General features: G+C 40.1%; 1 protein-coding gene and 2 long non-coding RNA genes across 3 annotated transcripts in view; 1 reads left to right on the forward strand and 2 right to left on the reverse strand.

Annotated features, from left to right (window-relative positions):
- LOC308078503 overlaps positions 1-106 on the reverse strand; it is a 1,841-nt gene extending 1,735 nt beyond the window's left edge. Inside the window, exon 1 of the long non-coding RNA XR_013932528.1 lies at positions 6-106. This is a non-coding gene — a long non-coding RNA (uncharacterized lncRNA). The remainder of the gene's footprint in view (positions 1-5) is intronic.
- Positions 107-1,562: 1,456 nt separating this feature from the next.
- On the reverse strand, positions 1,563-3,515 carry LOC308078345. Its single transcript, XR_013932503.1, has 3 exons — positions 3,408-3,515; positions 2,558-2,715; positions 1,563-1,654 (listed from the first exon to the last, which is right to left on the reverse strand). It is a non-coding gene; the product is annotated as an uncharacterized lncRNA (long non-coding RNA).
- A 14,457-nt stretch (positions 3,516-17,972) lies between these two features.
- The window catches only part of LOC308078299 (uncharacterized protein), a 39,324-nt gene continuing 33,559 nt past the window's right edge, over positions 17,973-23,737 (forward strand). Inside the window, exons 1-2 of the mRNA XM_080419418.1 lie at positions 17,973-18,084; positions 22,066-22,161. The gene's annotated coding sequence lies outside the window, so the exon portion shown is untranslated. The remainder of the gene's footprint in view (positions 18,085-22,065; positions 22,162-23,737) is intronic.

Consider the following 23,737-nt stretch of genomic DNA (forward strand, 5'->3'; position numbering starts at 1 on the left):
CTGACCTCTGCTTGGCTCCAGTCGACTGGTGTAATCACATTTCCATTCTGAGGGCAAACTGTGATTATTGACTGATTGACTGATCATGGGTTCTACTTTGATGCAGTACTTCACCCCAGCCACCAGGTTCTCGACACGATAACTGCTGTCTGCTGTGCATTCCTCCCATAAAAAAACATAAGAAACTACTCAAGAGAGTGGGGATAATCCTTTCTCCATTGAGCCAGTGTGCCACTATGTTTCACAGATATAAAGTAATCTGAAATGCAGTCGAGGCCACACACACGTATGTTCAGTATAAGGGACAATAATCATATAATGAATAATGCGATGTCAAGTAGTACCGAAAGTAATACCTGTACAACTTAACAAGTCTTGAGATGTCAGCGCAAAGCTGATAATCAAATGATAATATCATCTACATTACTCAAGGGCTCAATGCCTTAGGCATACAGTATTACTGCATTAGGTATATGCCGTAGGTTCATTTGTATACCACTTTTAAAGGTCCATGAAACTAGTTAGCAAGGCAGCTCTAATCAATTTAATAATTGGTGTGTTAGATTTAGGTTTGCCCAGAGCAGGGGTGTAATGGTGTTTTTTTTACTGAAGGGACGCTATTTTAACGACATCGCATGCATTTTATTTTAGGAAACATGTTTGTACAGGAAATGACTCGTTTTTAGCTTAGTTTTTAGCTTAGTTTTAGTATTTTTAAACTAGGAATGCCTTGTATTATTAGGAGCTGAAACTAAAAGTGTTGTAGTGATGGGTCGGTCATGATCGATTCGTTCATAACAACTAGTTCATTGCCGTAAACTTGAACGAACCCATTCACTTCTTGAAACTGTTACGTCCACGATTTCCTTCATTATTACATCACAAAGAAGATGGTGCAATTAGATGGTGAATGACAGCGCTGTGTTTCTGTGCAGACTGTGCAGTCATGTCAGTGGGATCAGATGCACACAGTTGCATGCATATAGTAGCCCAATGCGCTCCGCGAGAGAACGTGAATGAATCATTTGAACGAATCATTGGCGTGAACGTGAACGAAATCGTTCGTTCACTGAAATTAACGTTTTTTCCCACCACTACTGTGTTGCTTACCGTGTATGCGAGGACTGAGGATACATTTGCTCACTCACTTGTAAACCTGTTATGCAAAGTACTGTATACCTGTGTGTGCCCATGAAAAAAATATTGCACACGGTACATGCCGTGCGTGTGGGAGGGAATAATTATAGGTATGCCCTCCGTAAAAACCTAGAACAACACCACTGGTTGGAACCGATTATCTGCCCAGATGATCCTGTAGTTTGAGGGGTTCACAGATCCAATTTTAAACCTACCAATCTGCTAACAGATGCATCGGGGCCACCCGAGGTGTGTGTGTGTGTGTGTTGGGAGTTTACAAGTTTACTATGTTTAGAGGGTTTACAGTATGTGGTTAAATGTTAAACCAGATTTCTTACCTGTTCCTCAGACTGTTGATCTTTCCTACAGTAGATTTTGAAAGGAAATTTATATAACTTTTGGATGTCATTGTCAGCGATGCCTTTTATAGAGTTGTTGTCAGCCTTGGGCATTGAAATGTTCAGCTGGATACACGTCCCACATCCTGCTACTGACAGCATCGGTGGACCTATGATAGCTGCACACACACACACACACACACACACACACACACACACACACACACACACACACACACACACACACACACACACACACACACACACACACACACACACACACACACACACACACACACACACAAGCTGACCAGATGAGCAGTTCTCCAGAACCGGGCCGCTCTGAACGGGTTCGCGATCTGAATGGTGGGCGGCCCCGAACAGGCACTGCAATATTGTGTATTGAATTGGGGGCGCAGGGCCTCTGGGAATTCCCATAGAGTAGGAACAGTATGGATAATGACTCCAGAAGTGGTGGAAAAAGTACTCAAATGTTTTACTTAGGTAAAAGTATCAATACTGCAATGTAGAAGTACTCTATTACTTACAAGTAAAGGTCCGGAATTCTAAATTTGCTTGAATAAGAGTAAAAGTTGCTATCAAAATGTACTTAAAGTACCAAAATGTTTGAAAATAGCAGATCTACAAGCTCACAACGCGCCGCGATGCGACGCGTTGTGAGCTTGTATAGGCCTATCTGCTATTTTCCAATAGCCACGGCATAAAATAGGGCTAAAGTGGTTAATGTGTGTTTCATAATCACATTATCATAATGTAATAATTTGCAAAGCAGCTAGTAACTAAAGTTTTCAATTCATTGTAGTGGAGTAAAAGTACAATATTTGCCTCTGAGATGTAGTGGAGTAGAAGTAAATGTATTGAACATTGGAAATACTCCAGTAAAGTGAACCACTGGACTCCAGCATGACAGCCATGGAGAGGAGCAACGGTCGTTATATTCTGTGTTTTCTGATTACATCTGTGAGCATAGAATAGTAGTTGTAGTAGTAGTGTCCAATACAAATCAAGGTAGTAAACAAACGTTAACTATTTAGTGAAAGTGTTGTGTGGTGTTGACCTACTGTCAGTGAAGGGAGTGAAGGTGTAAGGTTCGGACTGTGGAGACGTGGACATGTTGAGAGACGCCTGGACAGACAGCCTGTACGTCGTCATAAAGTGCAGCTTCAGCTTCCTGCTGGTGCTGCTGGATGGTTTGAACTTCTTTGTCGTGTTGTTGATTCTGTACAAAGACAAAACAATTATGGAAGTGAGAACTTCAATACTTATTTACACCCCATCTTAGGAATGGATGCGGTCTATTTCTGTAAGACAGACAGACAGACAGACAGACAGACAGACAGACAGACAGACAGACAGACAGACAGACAGACAGACAGAGATAGGGAAGCCCAGAGCATTTAAGATTCATGTTTCAAAGCAGAAGAAAACAAATAAGTATAATTTGTTATACTGATCCATGTTTAACGGTTGCAAGTAAATGATTAAATATCAATACTGCATTTATTTATTTATTTATTTTGAGGATTGTATTTGCATAATTTGAAGCAATAAAATGGCCCGGGAATGGGTCATGGCGTTACAATACACAGCCCTGCGTGTCTAATAATAAACCCGTACAGTCCAGCTATCTCACTCACTGATAATCCATAATAATAAAAAGGTGTTGTCTCTTACAGGTCCAACGTCCAGCCAACACTATGGAATACAGTGACAGCACACTCTGAAACATCCACTACACCAGTGGTTCCCAAACCAGTGGTTCAAAAATAGCAGATATACAAGCTCATGGCTTGTATATCTGATTTTTTTTATATCAGACAGACAGACAGACAGACAGACAGACAGACAGACAGACAGACAGACAGACAGACAGACAGACAGACAGACAGACAGACAGACAGACAGACAGACCTGCTGTGGACAATGTACTGCGTCCCCAGTGGCGTTCCCGGCCCTGGGTCCCATGTGAGAACGTGGTGGAAGTTTGTGGAGTTGACTTTTGGGTTGACTGGAGCAGGCAGGGAGCTCAGGGCTGGATGGACAAAACACACACACACACACACACACACACACACACACACACACACACACACACACACACACACACACACACACACACACACAAGCGAGGGTTCAAGTAGTTTGGTGAGATGAGATTTGGTGGCCCCTGCAGTATCTTTGAGGACCCCCTCGGGGTGCCGGACCCCCTGTTGAAGACCCCACTATAGGCTATTTTACACTGCCTATGTTGATATCTGACCAGTGTCTTTCTCTAGCTTTGTTTGTTTTTACACCCTTAAACCCATGTATGTGTGTGTGTGTGTGTGTGTGTGTGTGTGTGTGTGTGCGTGCGTGCGTGCGTGCGTGCGTGCGTGCGTGCGTGCGTGCGTGCGTGCGTGCGTGCGTGCGTGCGTGCGTGCGTGCGTGCGTGCGTGCGTGCGTGCGTGCGTGCGTGCGTGCGTGCGTGTGTCTTACCACTATAACAATGTATGATCATCATCAGATAGCAGGTGATCAGGGAGTTTTGAATGTTCATCTCTCCTCATTCAACAGCACAGACTGGGTCTCCCGTCCGTTTGCACACAGCATATCCTTATTGCTGTCAGTGTATTTAGGGCTGTCACCATTACAATATTTAAGTTGACGATTAATTGTCATACAAATAATGGCGATTTAACGTTTAATTGTGTTTGAAGTTGAATATTGGAACATATGAAAAAGTATTATATTTTTGGCTTTTAGGCTTTGTAAACAAAAGTTGCACAAGGCAGATATGACAAATAACATACATCATTTAATTACTTTTATACTTTAAAAAAAGACATGAATAGTGGAATTAGCCAAGTGAAAATAGCAGATCTACAAGCTCAAAACGTGTACGTTTTGAGCTTGTAGATCGGCTATTTCCACTATTTTAGAAAATGTTTGAGAATATGAACATTTTTAACATGGTATGACGAATTGACGATTATGCAAAAAATTATTACGATTATCTCAAACAACTGTATAGCCTATTAATAATTAATATTCAGTGAAAATGTAAGTGGCAAATAATCCATAATGACATATCGTTGAATAGAAACTTTCTCAAAGATATTGTTACTGTACCGTGCCAGACAGCCTCGCTGCTGTGTTTTGTCCTAAAAACATGAGGTAAAGTCCTGTGACAGACAGAGCTGTGTTAAATACAGTTCTACTACTGTCTGAGTCTGTGTGCTGTCTGTCAAATCTGATACAGCTGTGTTCCGCTATCAGATATAAGCCAACAGATATAAGACTTCCGGTGGACGATCTCTTCAGAGTAAGAGTACCCTCTAGCGTAAACAGAAGCCATTGAAAAATTAAACATTAAAACTATACATTAAGCATTTAAACGAAGCTATACATTCTGGCCTATTTCAGCATTTTTCAATATGTTCCACCATTGGTATTTCTTAGGACTTTTGATATGTTATTACAAACATATTTATGAAAGACAAAAAGTTTAACAAGTTTCTGTTGCAATTTGTTCTAGGTTAACCCCTTATTAGAGGGACAGCGAGTGCATTTTCCGGCAGCGGCTGCTGCCGGTGGCGGCGGCGGCGGCGGCGGCTGGAGCTGCCGGTGGCGTCAGCTTTGGGAGTGTGCTGCGTTTGTGTAACGCAGTCCCCACTAATATTATTTACGATTCTGTGCCTATCGGTACATAACTCGGACGCCGCTTAGTCGAATAGCAGACCATCGGCCGGTCGTCGCGGGCACTCGCGCCTGGAGGCGCTCGGGCGCGACTCCTTGGCCTCAAGGTCTGCTGATTCGGCGTGGCTCCGTCATGGTCCAAAACTATACTTTATCGGCGGAAAAAGAAGTTGACTGCCGCTCCTCCACCGGCAGTTTCCGCGGCAGTTCCGCTGCTCCGCCGGCAGCTGACGCTCCACCGCCGGCAGTCACTGCCGGGAGCTGCCGCTCCTCCACCGGAAGTTCCGCGGACGTTCCGCAGCTGTTGCCGCTGCCGGAGAATGCACTCGCTCCTTCTGCCTTATTATCCATAGAATGCCTATACTATCCATTGTTCATGTTAGGTATTTTGTTGCTACAGGATCGTGAGATCTAGTACGACAGCATGGCAAACAGCGTATGTGACCCTGTATGGCAAAGGAACTTTGTTATCTTGAAATCTGGCTGTCAAGCCTGTCACAGTAATTTTTAAATACCAATACATTATTTTGTGACATAAACACCTTTTTTATTAATTTCACTGATAGTTCTACTATGTATTTACTATTTAAACACAATACTAAATGAAATCATTTTACTTCTGTGGACTTAAACTCATGATTTGAGGGCCTTCCTGCCCTGGCATTCGGCCTTTGTGCTCTCAAAGAATTGATAACATCAAAGGCCCTAGTCCCTAAAATGATTAAATAACAGTCGTGGACTGTAGCCATGTTTTCAGTCTTCTCAGGGCAGTATAACTTCACTCAGGCGCTGTAGAGGAAACAGGAACCATCAACATGAACCTGACCAGAACTTCCATCTGAGGAAACTATGAATCCTCTCACTTCTTCACAAGACTTTATCTTTATCTATGGCCACTGGCTGCTGTTTTATTGCTACTTTTTGCACCTTATGTCTAATCTCATGTACATACCTACTGCTTATTTATGCTATGTGTATGTAGATATCTTTGATTTTCTTACAATTACATTTATTTTTCTGTATTTTCCCTTCCTCACTCTCCTTTTCTCTTTGCACAAAAACACATTTCCCCCACTGATTTACACCTGAAAAACTGTGATGTGATAATCAAACAGATTCTGATTCTGATTTAACAAGCTAATTCATAGATCCAATTCTATCATGCAGGTAGAATAATTTCATTTATTTTATCTTTGAAATATATTTGGTATAAATATATGGCTGAAATGACTCATAATAATTGTAATAAAAGTGTGTAGCTTACTAGCCTGGCTCCACCCCCTGAATCACTGGCCTCGCATTCAGGGTCTGGTGACGCTGTCGAAGGCGGGGTTTTCTCGGTTGAAAATCTGTACGGCGAATTGAGATCGGGATAATCCAGTGTAAACCAATCGCCAAAGAGTCCAACTTGCCCCCATCTCAGAAAACGGCTGCACTGAGAGGGCTTTCAGACTGAACTAGACGCGTCGCAATTCAGGGCAATTGCAAAGTGTGGTTGCGCCGGCGCGAGTCGCGGGTCGCGGCCGCCGGGCTTATATGGGGGGTTGCGTCATGACCCAAGGAATCTAGGGAAAAGACATTTTGATTTTACGACCTACGGTTCAAGAGTTATAGGCCAAAACGTAAAGGGGGCTGTTATAGCGCCACCATGTGGCCGATTAGTGTAATTATTTTTTCAATAATTTTGGACTAAATTATGAACCTCCCCTCCAAATCTGGTAACTCTAGCTCTTACGGTTTTTGAGAAAAAAATACTTGAATTTGAGTTTTTTCACTTTTTCATTGAAGCGGATGGGGAAATTTAATGCACTAATAAATCAATATCAATTAAACTATTTAACCAATCTCATAGCAAAATACAAGCGCACGATTCCCGGTCAAGACGGTCATTTTGACATATGCCACTAAATTGGGAAAAATAAACTGTGGGAGGAGTAGTGGTTTAAAATATAGTTTATCTAGAAACATCAACATATGGTTTTTGCATCAAAAGGTTACATTTTGAGCATTTGTGGCGCCCCCTATGGATCAAAGTGGAAATGCTTTTGGTGATTTGTTGAGTAAACCACCCTTGACATGTGATTCAAATTTGGGATTGACTGGACGTTTTGTTCGTGATTTGTGGGCTTTTTTGTAAAACGGGCCCCTCCCTCTAACTTTGGAAGCCATTTACGGACGAACGGTATGGACTATCAAAATTCTGTTTCACTCCAGATTATTGCATGGGTCCAGAGATCATGTGTACCGATTTTTGTGAAATTTGACCAAAATATGTGGGAGGAGGAGCTAAAAGTGTGTTTTGAAGAAAATTCAAAATGGCGGAAAATCTATCCTGACGCAAATGGGCGTGGCCTATATGGGGAGTTAAAGGGGTAGTTCACCCCCAAAATAACTTTTTTTCTATGGATTACTCACCCCATGGAGCCTTGAATTCATGGATATTTTTTTGTTTTTGTCGCATTCCTTCCTTTATTATTTGATTATAATAAATTTAGCCCCATTGATTCCGGTAGGAGACACAAATGCATTTGTGTCTCCTACCGGAATCAATGGGGACAAATTTATTATAATGAAATTATTGGCTTAGGAATGTGACAAAAACAAAAAAATATCTATGAATTCAAGGCTCCAGGTGGTGAGGAATACATAGAAAAAAAGTTATTTTGGGGGTGAACTACCCCTTTAAGTCATGACCCAAGGAATCTAGGGGAAAAAAGATTTCTATTCTACGACCTACGGTTCAAGAGTTATAGGCCAAAACGTAAAGGGGGCTGTTATAGCGCCACCATGAGGCCCAATGATATAATTTTTATTTCAATAATTTCAAACAATATTATAAACCTCCCCTTAAAGTCTTGTAACTCTAGCGCTTACGGGTTTTGAGAAAAAAATACTTGAATTTTATTTTTTTCATTTTCCCATTAAAGTGGATGGGGACATTTAATGCACTAATAAATCAATATCAATAAAACTATGTAACCAATCTCTTAGCAAAGTACAAGCGCACGATTCCCAATGAAGCCGGTCATTTTGACATATGGCACGAAATTGGGAAAAAAAAACTGTGTGAGGAGTAGCAGCCTGAAATAAAGTTTATCTATAAAGTCAGTAGAGTACTATAGTCTGGTTGCCCATTCTGGGCAACCACACTAATAATGGAGTGAAACAAAATGAAATTCAGGCTGAGTGTCAGGCTAGTAGCTTACCTTTTTAAATTGCAATTAAAACTTGTATTTCTATTGAGCACATATTTAAATCATAGGTGATACTTCAGTTGAACCTTAGAGACAGAAGGGTTCAGAGCTCAGACATTTGTTTTGCACCAAAACCACTCCTTGGGCTAAAAACGGCCATAGCCATCCTTGTCCAGGTATACTTTTTGTGTAAAAAGCCCATTGAGATTGGGCTGTTTTTAGCCCAAGGAGTGGTTTTGGTGCAAAACAAATGCTTGCAATGGATTCAGAATCATAAAAACACCCTAGTTTGACCCCTCACATGCTACTTAAAACAGAATTAAAATTAGATTTTTTTTGCCCTGCATGGAAATGCAGGGAAATAGTGGGTACCCCAACTTTCAGCAGCTGTCAAAGATTCTCCTAGGGAAACTGAATTTCAGTCTTTGTGAGATGTGTTACTAGTGATGGTCCATTGTGGAACCTTGGGCCGTCAACCTTTACTTTATAGAGTGCAGTCAGAAGACAGGCCTTGATAGCCACAGCGTTGATATACTGAATGTAATAGATAAGAACTTCAGAATTCTCCAGGCGCTCAACCGAGCGCTTGTTTGCATGCAGACTTAGATGTGGAGCGAATTGCCTTCGTGATATATCAGGTCGTATTGTTTTAATATCATTAATTTGCTGTTCTTTTATTCACATAGTATAGAGGGAATCTCCCTTGTTTGTCAATAAAGATGCCTTGCGCATGTAAAAGGTAATTTCTGTGTATGTCGTCTATAAACTGGACTTTAGGGTTTATTGAACAAGAGTGACAGGTCTGTCACGGCACATCAGCTGGTGACCCCGACCGTGACCCTGTCCAGTCCAGACGACCGCTGGATCCATAAGATCCAAATAACAATTCGCCCATACACTATGTGCTACAATTCCTTGGGGCCCCAGGAAGGGTACACGCGGTGCTATATGTGAATTGTATTATACCAAATTTAGGTCAATTATTAAAGACAATGTGTAAATATGATTGCATACATGTGAAGTCACCACTGAACAGCAGATTGAATGACCTTTGTGTTTAATACTTAGGCTCTGTACTTCCTATACCCCATGATGTCCTGTTAGCGTGGCTGGGTGGACCGAGTTGATCCTCCCAGCAACTGTCTCTGTATATGTTTATGAGACCACCGGAGACACCCCGACGTTTTTTTTACACGGATGTTTAACTATCAGCTGTTACTATCAGTTATTTGTCTTTATTTATATATATATTCATGTCAAGGCCTCTAGAATAACCCACGATCCAACTTGGGTGTTCGAGCAATGCATGGCTATATATATAAATATATGGATTTATTTTTGTTGTACCTCGAAATACCACTTTTTCACGCTTTGGTTTTCGGTGCGGGTGAATTTATCTAATATTAGTTTTACACTAGGTGCTGGGGGTTTGTCTGTGTGCCTGCATGAATATATCCTTACAATTGTCATAATGGTCCTATAGTTTACTGAGACACTACACTGTTTCTCTGTATTCTGTGGTCCTATAGTTTACTGAGACACTACACTGTTTCTCTGTATTCTGTGGTCCTATAGTTTACTGAGACACTACACTGTTTCTCTGTATTCTGTGGTCCTATAGTTTACTGAGACACTACACTGTTTCTCTGTGTTCTGTGGTCCTATAGGTTACTGATAGACCACACTGTCTCAGTGTACTTTATGATCCTATGGTTTACTGAGACACTACGTTATGTGTCGTTATGTGTTATTATGTGAAAGCTGGGACTGCGGCTAAGAAAATACTACAGGTTATATTATGTGAAAGCTGGGACTGCGGCTAAGAAAATACTACAGGTTATATTATGTGAAAGCTGGGACTGCGGCTAAGAAAATACTACAGGTTATATTATGTGAAAGCTGGGACTGCGGCTAAGAAAATACTACAGGTTATATTATGTGAAAGCTGGGACTGCGGCTAAGAAAATACTACAGGTTATATTATGTGAAAGCTGAGACTGCGGCTAAGAAAATACTACAGGTTATATTATGTTTAAGCTGAGACTGCCACTAAGGGGCGACCCCAAAAATACTACAGGTTACATGCACGTTATGTTTAGCTCCAGCATCCGAGCGAGGTGACGTGAACGGCTGGCTCTGCAGCCTAGGGTTGCCCCCTAAATAGTACTACAGTGTGTCATATGTGTCTTCATATGTATGTTATATGTATGTCATCCGAATGAATGAAGGTCTCTGTAAGTCCTGTCTGTTTGTTTGTTGTTGTTTTTTTAAGGAGCATCCACTAGTCTACACCTTAGTGGAGACTATTCTTCCTGAGGTCCAGGTTTGTGCTTAAGTACAGTCTTGAGGTATTGTTACTTTAAAAAGCCCTTACAGCTATCTGTATTTTTACTTCCACTGCATACATCTCAGAGGCAGACAGTGTGCTTCTGCCCCTGCAAAACACCTTGAGAACGTTGGTAACTGTTTACTTTGAAGTGGTAGATAATTGCTGCAGAACCACTTCAGCCCTGCATACAGCTCAGCCATTTGGAAGTTGCCGATCTACAAGCTCACAAGCTATTTCATCTCAAGCACTTCGTGCTTGTGGATCTGCTATTTTCAAAGGGAAACTTGTGCATGTTAAATCTGAGCAATTGTGAATGGGGACAGGCTGCCTATTACTGTAAACACTTCTCACGTTGGTGTCTCACTCCACTCCGATACCATTTTTTGTTTTTGGTACTTTGACCCAAGTACATGTCAGTGGATAGTGTAATCTGCTCCGTAAGCATTTTGTTTAGAGATTTTGTCCTGCTTAGGAATTTAAACAAGGAAGATAACCGCCTGCACGGGGTTCAGTGGTGGAAGCCAAGGTCACGAAGTACATTTACTCAAGTGTTCTACTTGAGTACATTTTGAGGGTCCCATTTTGTATCTCACTAGAGTGGTTCCAGTTTTCAATACTTTTACTTCTACTTAAGTGTACATTTCAGAAGCCGACATTGTACATTTACTCCAGTATGATTACTGGAAACCGTGGCTGTTTAGGCTAGCTCAATAGTGACTCATTGTGCTAGTAGAATCTGCTATTGTTGTTAGAGTTATGAACAGTCTGAAATACGCTATAACTATGATTCGTAATCCCAGAAATTAAGGACACAGATAACTAGGGAGTGGTAGCCCTTAGATTAAAAGATTGGAGTCAGTTATTTTGGAAAATGGAAAAAGAGGAAAAAAGCGAGGAGAGAAATATGATGTTCAAATAAATTAGTTTCTTCAGAGAATTCTGCAAAAAAAAAAAAAGAAAAAAAAGAGCTTCCATACAGTAAGTGAGTCACTCCCCTCAGAGAGAGAGAGAGAGAGAGAGAGCCTGGCGCAGTACTATAGAAAAAAGGGGGGACCCTGTGAACTGATCAGATCTTATATGCAGAAATAATGTACTGTGACCAAACTAAGCGTTATCCGTAATAATTGTATCAATTTGTAGATCTGCTATTTTCGTTAAATTTTATGCACAGTCTGCAATATGTTGTATACCTATGATTTGTATAATCCCAAAAACCAACAGTTTACTTTCTTAGAAGTGACCAGACCAGAAACAACATGCAAGTGCACTAAGGTGACTAAATGATTGTTGACTCTGAACTGAATATCAGTAAAAAAAATATATATATAATAATAATAAAGAGAAAAGCCAATTTGACCGTGTGGTTAAGTAAGTAGAGTGTAAGTGTAAAATAAATAGGTTATATTTAAAATAATATATATAATAATAAAAAATAATAATTATTATTATTATAATAATTTTAAGAATGTAACAGTGGACAGAAAGCCCAAACGCTTCTATGTATTGTTACATTAGTATATCTATATTTTTTTGTTATTACAACTATCTCAGACTTTAGAAATGGGTTGGTTTCACATTCGAGGACTGCAACACTGGTTGGCGGACGGTCATTTCTTTCTATGAACTGGAAACATGCAGTGGAAGGCCCTATAATTCTGTCTGATCGACATGCTGAGGCAGAGGGGCACCAACATTGCAAACTGCAGTGTTCACGAGACTCACTTCCGATGACACCTATGGCATCCAGAGAGCAAGCCTTGGGAAAGCTTGCGTGACTTTTGACAAACTTTTATCTGTTACAGACACTGGAACTACTATGCCATGGAGAAGGACACACTTTCTAAGCAAGAAGTGGGAATATCTGAAGCAAGGTTGACTTACTGCTAATCGTTGTTGTTGGGGCCTCGACATGTGTAAACAAATACATTTTCTATCGCTCTGGGTGGGACACAATAAAAAAAATATATATATATTCTTTTTTACAAATAACATACACTAGAGAGGAGACAAACATGATACTTATTAGAGATTAAGTGGAATTTAAAACAAATGTATTTCTGCTTTAACAAACAAACAATTAGTTGCACTAATATATTATAGAGTAAACCTGATTTTGACTCGCATAGATTAAAGTTTCAAAAGATCACATAATAATATTTCACCAGTAGTAATATAATATTACATCTGATGTATAGTGACATCATAGACTAAAATAACTATAATAGCTTAATCAGAGAAAACAACCAAATTGAAGTGAAACTGTTGTAATGTGTAGTGTTAAATAGAATGCCACAATCAAACTATATATATATTCAAATTAAACTAAATTATACAGGCCAATGTCAAATTAGTTAACTGAACGGAAACATGCTGTGTGCGTGTTGGCTCTTTTTGTGCTCTGGCTTGATTTGATTCACATACAGCGAAGTGAGGTGTTTGTGTGCGTTGGTTTCTCTGAAACAGGTCATGGGTTGCAGAAGAGAATTGTACAATTTTGTACAGCCCGAGAATAATGTCAATTGACCTGTGCATAAAGCACAGGAAAGTTGTTTTGTTGTGTTTCCAATTACATTTTGTGTATGGTATGTGTTGTTGTGTATGTCAAAAAAGGTAAAGGAGGGTGGCACCCTGGCCTCTGCACATTCCTATGCTGTGTGCCCTGCCGGGTGTCAGGTCAAGGAGGGAAATAATATGATAGAGATCAGAGACTCACCATCAAACCCCCACCCAATTTTTTTTAGATAAAGGAGGGACACTACACATTTAATTTGAGTAGTACCAATATCACTCTCAGCCAGACAGGAACATACCATTGTTTCATGGGGTACATCTATGCTGCCCAAGGCCACTGAACGACCCCAGAATACATATTAATTTTGATTTTGATTTTGATAGTAATGTTGGGGGACATAATCTGATCGTAGCGATCTCCCTGGCAGCTTTAGGCACATTAAATATAGGCTGTCTTGCCCTTCGCAAATGGCAAGTGATAAGAGAGCAGTGACAGAGTGATCCCAATACACACCACAGAAACATTATATTGCCACCTGGGCCCCCATGCTGAACTTGACGAAGAACACCCCTGCACGATATCTACGCCCCGACTTTCGACCTCAAGGAGGGTACGGATCTGACTGGCGCTTGGGGGTTGGGGCCCCTGTGTATAATACGGGGGGCTCCGGTCTCAGGCCCCAGGAGGGTACGGACCCGGGGGGCTCGGGAGTGGGACCTCCGCCTCTTAGCTCATTCAGTGCCAAGTACATTCGTTAATGGCACTGGATGGGTTGGGGGGGGGGGCCTAGTCTTGGGCTCTGTCGGAACCTCCTCCTCCGGGCTCGGAAAAGTGACCACCTCAACCAGAGGAATTGGAGAAGAAACCAAAAATGCACACAGAGAACAAGTGAAATGATTTTTTTTTTTTTTTTTTTTAATATATATATATTACACATGTTAGAATAGTTGCTTGTAAAGGAAAACTCAGTGGGAATGCCCCACTGAGGGACCCTAAGTTTAGCAATGCAATATGGAATCAAATGATGTAATTGTCCCCAATAAGAGCTCATGTCCAGATGGTAGGTTTGGGACTGCCCCAGCCTAGTTCAGAGTTTCCCCTTCAAAGAAAAGGGTTTTCCTCGGCTCACATGACTCAAAAAGAGAAAAATGGGACCTGATTTTTTAAACATGAAATATGTTATGCTAATGGGTAATTTCTATAAAGTACTGTCTAGATTTTAATCTTGTGTTGTTGTGGGTACTAAATTCGTACCCAAGGAGGGCTTGATGGTCCATTGTGGAACCTTGGGCCGTCAACCTTTACTTTATAGAGTGCAGTCAGAAGACAGGCCTTGATAGCCACAGCGTTGATATACTGAATGTAATAGATAAGAACTTCAGAATTCTCCAGGCGCTCAACCGAGCGCTTGTTTGCATGCAGACTTAGATGTGGAGCGAATTGCCTTCGTGATATATCAGGTCGTATTGTTTTAATATCATTAATTTGCTGTTCTTTTATTCACATAGTATAGAGGGAATCTCCCTTGTTTGTCAATAAAGATGCCTTGCGCATGTAAAAGGTAATTTCTGTGTATGTCGTCTATAAACTGGACTTTAGGGTTTATTGAACAAGAGTGACAGGTCTGTCACGGCACATCACTAGACACCTTTACAAACACATTGGTGAAGATTTTTTTTGGTAAGGAATTTATTCCAAGATTGGAAATCTTTCTGCTAATATCCCCTGACTAAATGGGTCGCAGGCCGATTCAGTTTTTGGACTGTGGACGATTTTAAAGTAGATAGATCCCCACACACACCTTTTTGTGTATTTTTACTTTTAGAACAATTTATAAACATTATTTCAAAAAGATATGCAGATACACAGAATTTCATAAATTGTCAAGAAAATAAATAGCATGTAGATCTGCTGATTTCATTATTAGGTAACTACACAACGCAAACCTCTACCAAAGTGGTCTTACCCTTTAAATGGTTAATTCATAAATTGTGCTTTTGTAAGTTTGGGTCCCAGGGAGACAACACATTTATCTGTTGGGTCTCGAGCTGAAAGGTTTGGGAACCACTGCTGTATACAATCTAAATGCAGGATAAATGAACTTCTCTACAGAAGTTCAGCAAGGTTTTATGATAACAGCAGTTCTCCAGCTCTCTGATATAAAACAGTAAAGGATGTGGACTTTAGTCCACAATCATTCCTTACAACAGGCTAATGATTACACAATGCTTTACAGCAGGGGTGATTTACAGCAGGGGTGTCCAAATTGTTTCCAAAGGGGTCCATATTTATTGTCTCCGCCAGGCCGAAAGGCATGGCGAGAGAGTATGTTTTACCCTCTGTCCGTCCGTCCGTCCGTGTGTCCGTGTGTCCATATGTTTTGTCCGTCTGCGAGCAGCTAATCTCCGGCACCGTGGGCCCGGTCACTATGAAACTGTGCACACACACAATTCTTCACATGGGCCTTTTATAGCGCCGATTTGTGCAAAAAAAAAAATTGACATTACTCCTACAGATTTTATCCAAACGTCATGCAAATCAGTACACAGTATCTCTAAAATGCCTCAAATTATGCACGCAGCTTGCGATTTCCGTGAAGTTTCACACGCACATTCCCACTAGGCCGAGGAAGAAATGCCACCCTTTCAGGCTTAATTTAGCAAAACACATTTTTGGAACAAAATGCCTCAAATCATGAATGCAGCGTCAGATTGCATCGCATTACAACAATTTGTATTTAACTACAGAGCAATATACGTAGTCTTTTGTTGGCTGTGTAACATATCCTTTCTTTCACATCTTGAGAATGAAACATAAAGAACAAGCAAGTTCGGAATGTTGACAAAATCTACTGATAAATATCTGCCCAAGGTAATTTCAAAACACTCACATGCTTCAAAGTATGAATTTCTATTGATTCAGATGTTCAATAACAAACAAACTCCAGGGGCGAGCATACATAGTGGTGTCTCATGACACATCATTCCAAAAGTTAAAATACAATCGTTGAATTATTATTATTATTTTTTTTACAGAACTGGTTATTGAGAAGCACAACATTTCCAGTTTGGGTAGACAATACAGAGCATGTGAGCGGAGTGGGTGGAAATGCCGCACGGCGCTCCAGGGGGCTGGTTTCACGCTTGCTATTCGCTCATGTTGACCCCCCCGCGCTCCGCTCCCCGTCGAGAGTATGCTTTACCCCGTGTCCGTCGGTCTGTGTGTGTTTGGTCAGTTTTGAACAAAATGTCTCAAATCATGAACGCAGCATGCGATTTCCGTGAAAATGTGCACGCACATTCCCACTAGGCCGAGGAAGAAATGCCACCCTTTTCACATTGCCCTGTTATATCGCCACCAGCAGGTCTAATTTAGCAATACACATTTTTGCAACAAAATGCCTCAAATCATGAATGCACGCACATTCCCACTAGACCAAGGAAGAAATGCCACCTTTTTCACATTGGCGCCACCAGGAGGCCACAATAACCTACCTGACCATCCTTCCATTTGAGCAGGACTGAACGTCTAACAGGCAATATGTGGTCTGGTGAAGTCAACCTCCTGGACGTCCCCAACACAAAGAAACAAACCTGGGGTAACAGGGCTTTCTCAGTTGCTGCCCCCCCCCCCTATGTAACTCACTCCCAGCTCACATCAAAGCCCCCCCCCCCCCCCCGCCACGTTTAAAACCACCATCAAAACCACCATCTAAACCCACCTTTTCAGACTTGCATTCCTTACCTAATTTAAATCCCCCCTTTTACATTAACACTTTTGTTTTGTTTTTTACCCTTTTAACTCGTTTTTTCCCTAATGAAGTTGTTTTTGTTCTTTTGTTTTGTAAAGCGACTTTGTGTATTTAGAAAAGCTTTTAAAAATGGCTTGCAAGACAAAGTCAACCATGAGATTGAGAATTGTTAACCCTTTATTTTTTTTAAAGATTTTTTGGGGGGCTGATGCCTTTATTTATAGCGTATAGCGGAGATTTACAGGAATTAGGGAGAGAGAAAGATGGGGAGAGACATGCAGTAAAGATTGTCAGGAACGGGACTCGAACCCGCAATGCACTGTCAGGCTACGTGGGAGCCTATAGGTGTCTTTTATGCAAATATTGGTAATTTGTCAAATATTTTTGTGACATTCTATTTTCACTGATAGTTATACTATGTATAATAATGAATTACATTTCTTTCTTCCTTTTATCCTTTTCTTTTCTTAAACTCATCATTTCATTTGAAAGCCTGCCCTGGCATTTGATTTTGAATTGACAAGGTCAAAGGTCAAGTGGTCTTGTCCCTAAAGTGATGACATTGAGTCCTGGATTGTTTTCAGTCTTCTCAGAGCAGTAAACCTTCTCTCAGCCTCTGTAGAGCAGTGGTTCTCAAGGTGGCGTCCGGGGACCCCCACGGGTCCATAAAGGGGTTCCAGGGGGTCCCCAGCAAAATCAGTTAATACAGCATCAAAGCAGTGTAACCATTTAACCCTCTGTACATCAGCTATTTGTAAATAGCAGATCTACAAGGTTGCAATGTAACGCGTTGCGAGCTTGAAGATCTGTGAAAAGAGAGTGTGATATTATTTTTTTTACATTTGAACAGCACAAATCTTGTATGGGGGTACCACCTGGGCCTGGCATAACTATTTTCAGATGAGGGTCTGTGATCAAATACATATATATCTATATAAAGACATATTTATGTAAATATATTAATTTGGGTCCTTGATATGAAAATATTTGAGAAGCACTGATGTAGAGGAAACAGGAACCATCAACATGAACCTGACCACAACTTCCATCTGAGGAAATCCTTTCACTTCTTCACAAGACTTTATCTCTCCTGATCCAATCTCCATAGATCCAATAATATCATGCAGGTTGATTCATCACATTTATTTTGATTACAAGCAAGATTCATGGCCAGCCATCGACATTAGCTAAATGTACGCCTACTACACATATGACGTTCAGTATTAATGTGTGAACACACACCTCTGTGATGATTTACACTAATACACTATTAAATAAGGCTCAGGTGGTTCATTCATGAAGTAGTTTTTGTATACGTTTGGGTCCCAGGCAGTGTTGGGCATAACGGCGTTTAAATAAACGGCGTTACCTAACGCCGTTATTTTTTCCAGTAACGAGTAATCTAATTAATTACAATTTCCATCGTTGCAACGCCGTTACCGTTACTGACAATGAAATGTGCTCCGTTACTATGTCAAGCGTCCCCAAGCTTTCTGTTACCACGGGCCGGCTGACAGTGTGTGTGTGTGTGTGTGTGTGTGTGTGTGTGTGTGTGTGTGTGTGTGTGTGTGTGTGTGTGTGTGTGTGTGTGTGTGTGTGTGTGTGTGTGTGTGTGTGCGTGCAGCGCAGCGCTACTACAGGCTGGGGCTGCTGCTCCTCCCGCTGCAAACATGACACGGTTAGAAAAAATACCAAGGACACGACAGTGATGTCTCTTACTTTTTGCTGTTACGCAACCAGGAAGTAACACAGACTCGACGCTGTTTAAGCAGTGACATGTGACATAACATCACTGACGAATCCTTGGTATTTATATCTTCATGGGTATTTTTTACACACAAACCCAGCGCGGCGCACACACACAAACAAACTATAACTTTAACAACCAGACCAGTAGAGAAGAGATGGCGAGTCACGAGCAATCCGACAAAATGGCTTTCACAAATTGGCGGTACAAGCACTACTGTACTTCACCTTTATTGAAAGGAAAGAATGTACGCGTGAAGTGCACGTTGTGTGCCGGGGGGAAGCGTTTGTCCACGTCTGTACAAAGACGTGGACAAATGTGTGTGTGTGTGTGTGTGTGTGTGTGTGTGTGGTCTACTAGACCAGTTGTCTTAAGATCTGAGCCAGTTTGTGTCTTTAATTCACACTAGTGTTAAAAGCGCTTTGTTGTTTAACTGTTTACTTCTGCTCAAAGAAAATACTTGAAGTAGGCTACAGTATTGTCTACCAGTACCATACCAGTTGTCTTGTCTGAAGTTGTAACTAAGACAGTTTTTCTTTAATTTACACTAAAAGCACTGTAGTGTAGTCCAGTGTTTTTCTTTATAGTTGACAAATGTATGTGAACATGTTGCTCTGTAAAGCTTTAAACCAAATTAAGGAATAATGTTGACTAGCACAACTGTCACTGAATGGAAAATAGGTTACTTTAAAAAAAGAAAACGTATTTCAACATATTGAGACTTAAAAACATGGACTTTTGAGGTCCAAAAAGTTTGAGAACCACTGGTGTAGGCAATTACACCTGTTTTACTGTTGTTATCTACCAGTTGCTGTGCGTTGAGGTGCAATAACTATATAACTATCGCCCTATCTCAATATTACCTTCATTTTCAAAGATCATAGAAAAACTTGTCTACAAAAGAATGCTCCATCACATTAACTCAAACAATATACTATACAACCATCAATATGGTTTCCGTAAAAACCATTCAGCTTACATGGCTTTACTAGACCTCACTGAGAAAATCTCCTCTGCACTAGACAATAAGGAATATGCACTGGGACTCTTCCTGGATCTCTCCAAGGCGTTTGATACTGTGAATTATAATATACTGCTAATAAATAAACCCAAATATGGGTTTAGAGGTACTGTGTACAACTGGCTAGAAGAACTGATAGACAACAATATGTTGCTGTCAAAAATGCAGAATCCAGGGCAACATTATCCTGTGGAGTGGCACAAGGCTCAATTCTTGGCCCCCTGTTATTCCTTATCTATATATAGAAAAATCACACCCAGTGTGAAGTGGGCGGTGTGGTCATCACAGTGGTCATCATAGTGATGGAAGCTCACTTCCAAAAAAAAATTATTTTTGGAAGTGCATAATCCTATTAATAGATTATTAATGTCATCATGTGTCTCGCTAGCCAATCACAGTGCTGAATAGAGTCAACCAATAGAGTCAGCCAATCACAGTAGCTAGGGGTCTACTAATGGGCCAATCACAGTGCAGGAAACTAATACTAATGAGGTGTCCCAACCCCACTTATAGGGGCGGCTACACCGCCCAAAAAACATGTTTTCCATCTTGTTCGCCGACGACACAAGCGTCATCCATACCCATACAAATTTCAATACCCTCATCAGGGAAGCAAACCAAGGTCTACTTATCCTCTCTAAATGGTTCCAACTAAATAAGCTCTCACTAAATCAAAAAAAAACTAAATTTATAATATTTTCTGGAAAGAAAAAATACAACCCTGAGGAAGCGAAACTCAATATTGAAGGTGTTGAAATAAGCAGAGTAGCCTCCATCCCTTTCCTAGGAATAATAGTGGATGAGAAATACTGTTGGAAGGATCACATCAACCAGGTAACAAAGAAAGTCTCAAAATCAGTGGGGATTATCAGGAAAATCAGTCCTTTTCTAAGTAGAGCCTGTTTAATAACCCTATACTACAGCCTAGTATATCCCTACCTAACCTACTGTAACATTGTATGGGCTAGCACCTACCCAACTTCTCTCCATAAACTATATATGCTACAAAAAAAGTTTGTCAGGATAGCTACAAATTCTAGTCCCCGGGATCCGTCCTCACCTCTTTTTTCTTCACTCAATTTACTTACTATTTTTAATATAAATATACTTCAAACATGTATATTCACCTACAAAACAAAATACCAGTATAACCACCTCCCATATCATTTCAAACAGTACTTCCAGCCAAATTCTAGCATTCATTCCTACCCAACCAGACAAGCGAATCAATTACATGTCCCACTAAGTACCACCAACAGGGGGCAGTTCGCCACAAAATATAGAGGTGTTGTGCTATGGAATGCCCACTTCCACCTAGTGGCAACCACATCCTCCCTTCCTACCTACAAGAGAAGTCTGTTAAGTAAATTGAATACACTAGATGGTAGGCAACCATAATTGGTGTCAAGTATGGACCTTCGAAATATCTTATCTTTACTATTTTCACATGGCTATACTGTAGAATCATGTTTTTGCCTGGTCCCAATCATTTTATTTCCGTTTTGTTTTTGTCACTTCTACCCAGTCTGTAATTTATTTTTCCTTTATCTTATGTTTAGTTCACAGATGTTATTTTTTTTTCTGTCTTGTTATTTTTTTTCTTTCTCTGTTCATTATTTTTTGTTTTTGTTTTTAATATTAAATAAATCAATATATGTAATGTAAACGGTGAGGTACTCGCATAAGCCCCCCAGGGTTTCTTACCTCACCGGCACAACAACTAATACTGTAAACTTTCCCATGGAAAGAGCTATTATGTATGCCTATGTTTAAGTAACTGTTGTGCAAATCAAATAAATATTATATTGAAGTGCAATACATATATTGAAGTTGAAGTTTATTTCTCCCTCATGGCAAAGGTTATTATGTGTAAGTAGTAAGTACCTGTCTATGCTGTTCTACTGTATGCACCTGGCTTGTGAAACCTGCTCCCAAAAACAATCCAAATTCTTTGACATACATGCAACTTTTTTTACGCAAATACTTACTTTTCCTAGTAACTAGTTACTTTTACAATAGAGTAATTCAGTTACTAACTCAGATACTTTTTTGGAGAAATAACTAGTAACTATAACTAATTACTTTTTTAAAGTAACGCGCCCAACACTGGTCCCAGGGAGACGCCAAATTAATCTTTTGGTTATTGAGCTGAACAGTTCGTGAACCCTGCTGTATAATTTTAATTCAGAATATTTGCACTTCAATGTCAAGTGCAATAACACTATCTGGTGAAATCAGCAGTTCTCCATTCTCTGATATAAAACAATAAAGGAGGTGGACTTTTATCCAAAATCATTGCTTACAGCAGGTTTATGATTACACAATGTTCTTCATTTACAGGAATCACTTGTCAGTCGTACATGTTGACACTGGAGGACGAAGCTTATAGAGTCTGGACTTGTTTCTTCGAAGACAAACTCTGTAGACACTAATAAGGTAAGCACTGATCTGACTATATGTATTCCGTGTTGGGCATTAGTTGTTATCAATAATAATAATAATAATAATAATAATAATAATAATAATAATAATAATAATAATAATGATACACTTTATTTGTAAAGCACCTTTCATGACATGAAATGCAAAGTGCTTTACAAAAAAAGCAAAAATAATAATAAAGCAAAAAATAAAAGCAAAAAGCATAAAACTACGCAATAAAACAACATTAAAATATTTGCCAAAAAAAAAGGCAGTGAATCAGGGAAAACAGTGAAGACAACAACACAGAGATTAAAACATCAACTAAAAGCAAGAGTGAAGAAATAGGTCTTGAGCTTTAAAGATATCCACAGAGGCTGGCTGTCTTAAGTGTAATGGGAGTTTAATCCAAGCCGTCAGCAGTGGTGTAATGGTGATTATTTATTTTTTTTGTGGTGGAACGGTATTTTAATGACATCACGTGCACGCACACCGCCACCGGTAAACCTGTTATGTAAAGTAGCCATTTGGGTAGGCCTACTTGGCTCGTGAATCTAGGGGGGTGAAAATGTACCAAAACACCACTGGCCGTCAGCCCGTAGAAGCAGAATGCTGCTTCACCGTGTTTTTTAAGTTATATTACATACATAATGTTGATGAATTGAATACCTAGGACCCCAATGCCAAAAACAAGACCACAAGGTATTTTTAGGTGTTATCCTTTTAGACAAAGTGTTTGACTGTACTCGTGCTGTTTTTTACATTTCTGTCTAATACAATATTCAATCAATCAAAAAACAGTATAATACATAATACTTTTACTGTAATAATTATCCTCAGGAGGAGTAAAAACTAAAGTTAGTTGAATACTTTGTTGCCCATAAAAGGTTTACAATGGACAACAATGTGTGTTTATGTCTTTGACTGACACAAACTCAAAACAATGACATGTTATACAGTAAGTTTGCCTGTCTTCTCCCTCATGATTCACTCCTCCTTCATGTTAAAGCTACACACAGAGCACAGACCTGTCTGTCTCAGACTTGTACGTATGTCATAAGTTTGAGTGATAGCAGCACATGCTTAAAAGGAACAGATCTATAAGCTAATCATTTCTAACATCACATCGTGTTGACATATTGAAGATCTGTTCTATTTGCGCATGTGACAACCTCCTTATATGGCGCTTAAATGGGCTGCTCTACGCAGCCTGACGCATACACACCTCACGGACTGACACACACACACACACACACACACACACACACACACACACACACACACACACACACACACACACACACACACACACACACACACACACACACACACACACACACACACACACACACACACACACACCACTTTTATCTCAGTCAGCAACAAAAACTAATCACGTTCATTGAAACGGCAATATGGACAACATATCAATAAGTAATAGCCTATGTAATAATAATATCACTGTTTTGGCAATAGTAATAAGTTACACTACGTAATGGGGGAAAGCAATAATATTACTGTAAAATATTACCAAGTAAAACATTACTGTTATTAGTTAATATAGCATAACAATCTTTTTAACCAACCCTAT

This window comes from Gymnoscopelus braueri (assembly GCF_963280865.1).
Source record: "Gymnoscopelus braueri genome assembly, chromosome: 22".
Classification (NCBI taxonomy): Eukaryota; Metazoa; Chordata; class Actinopteri; order Myctophiformes; family Myctophidae; genus Gymnoscopelus; species Gymnoscopelus braueri.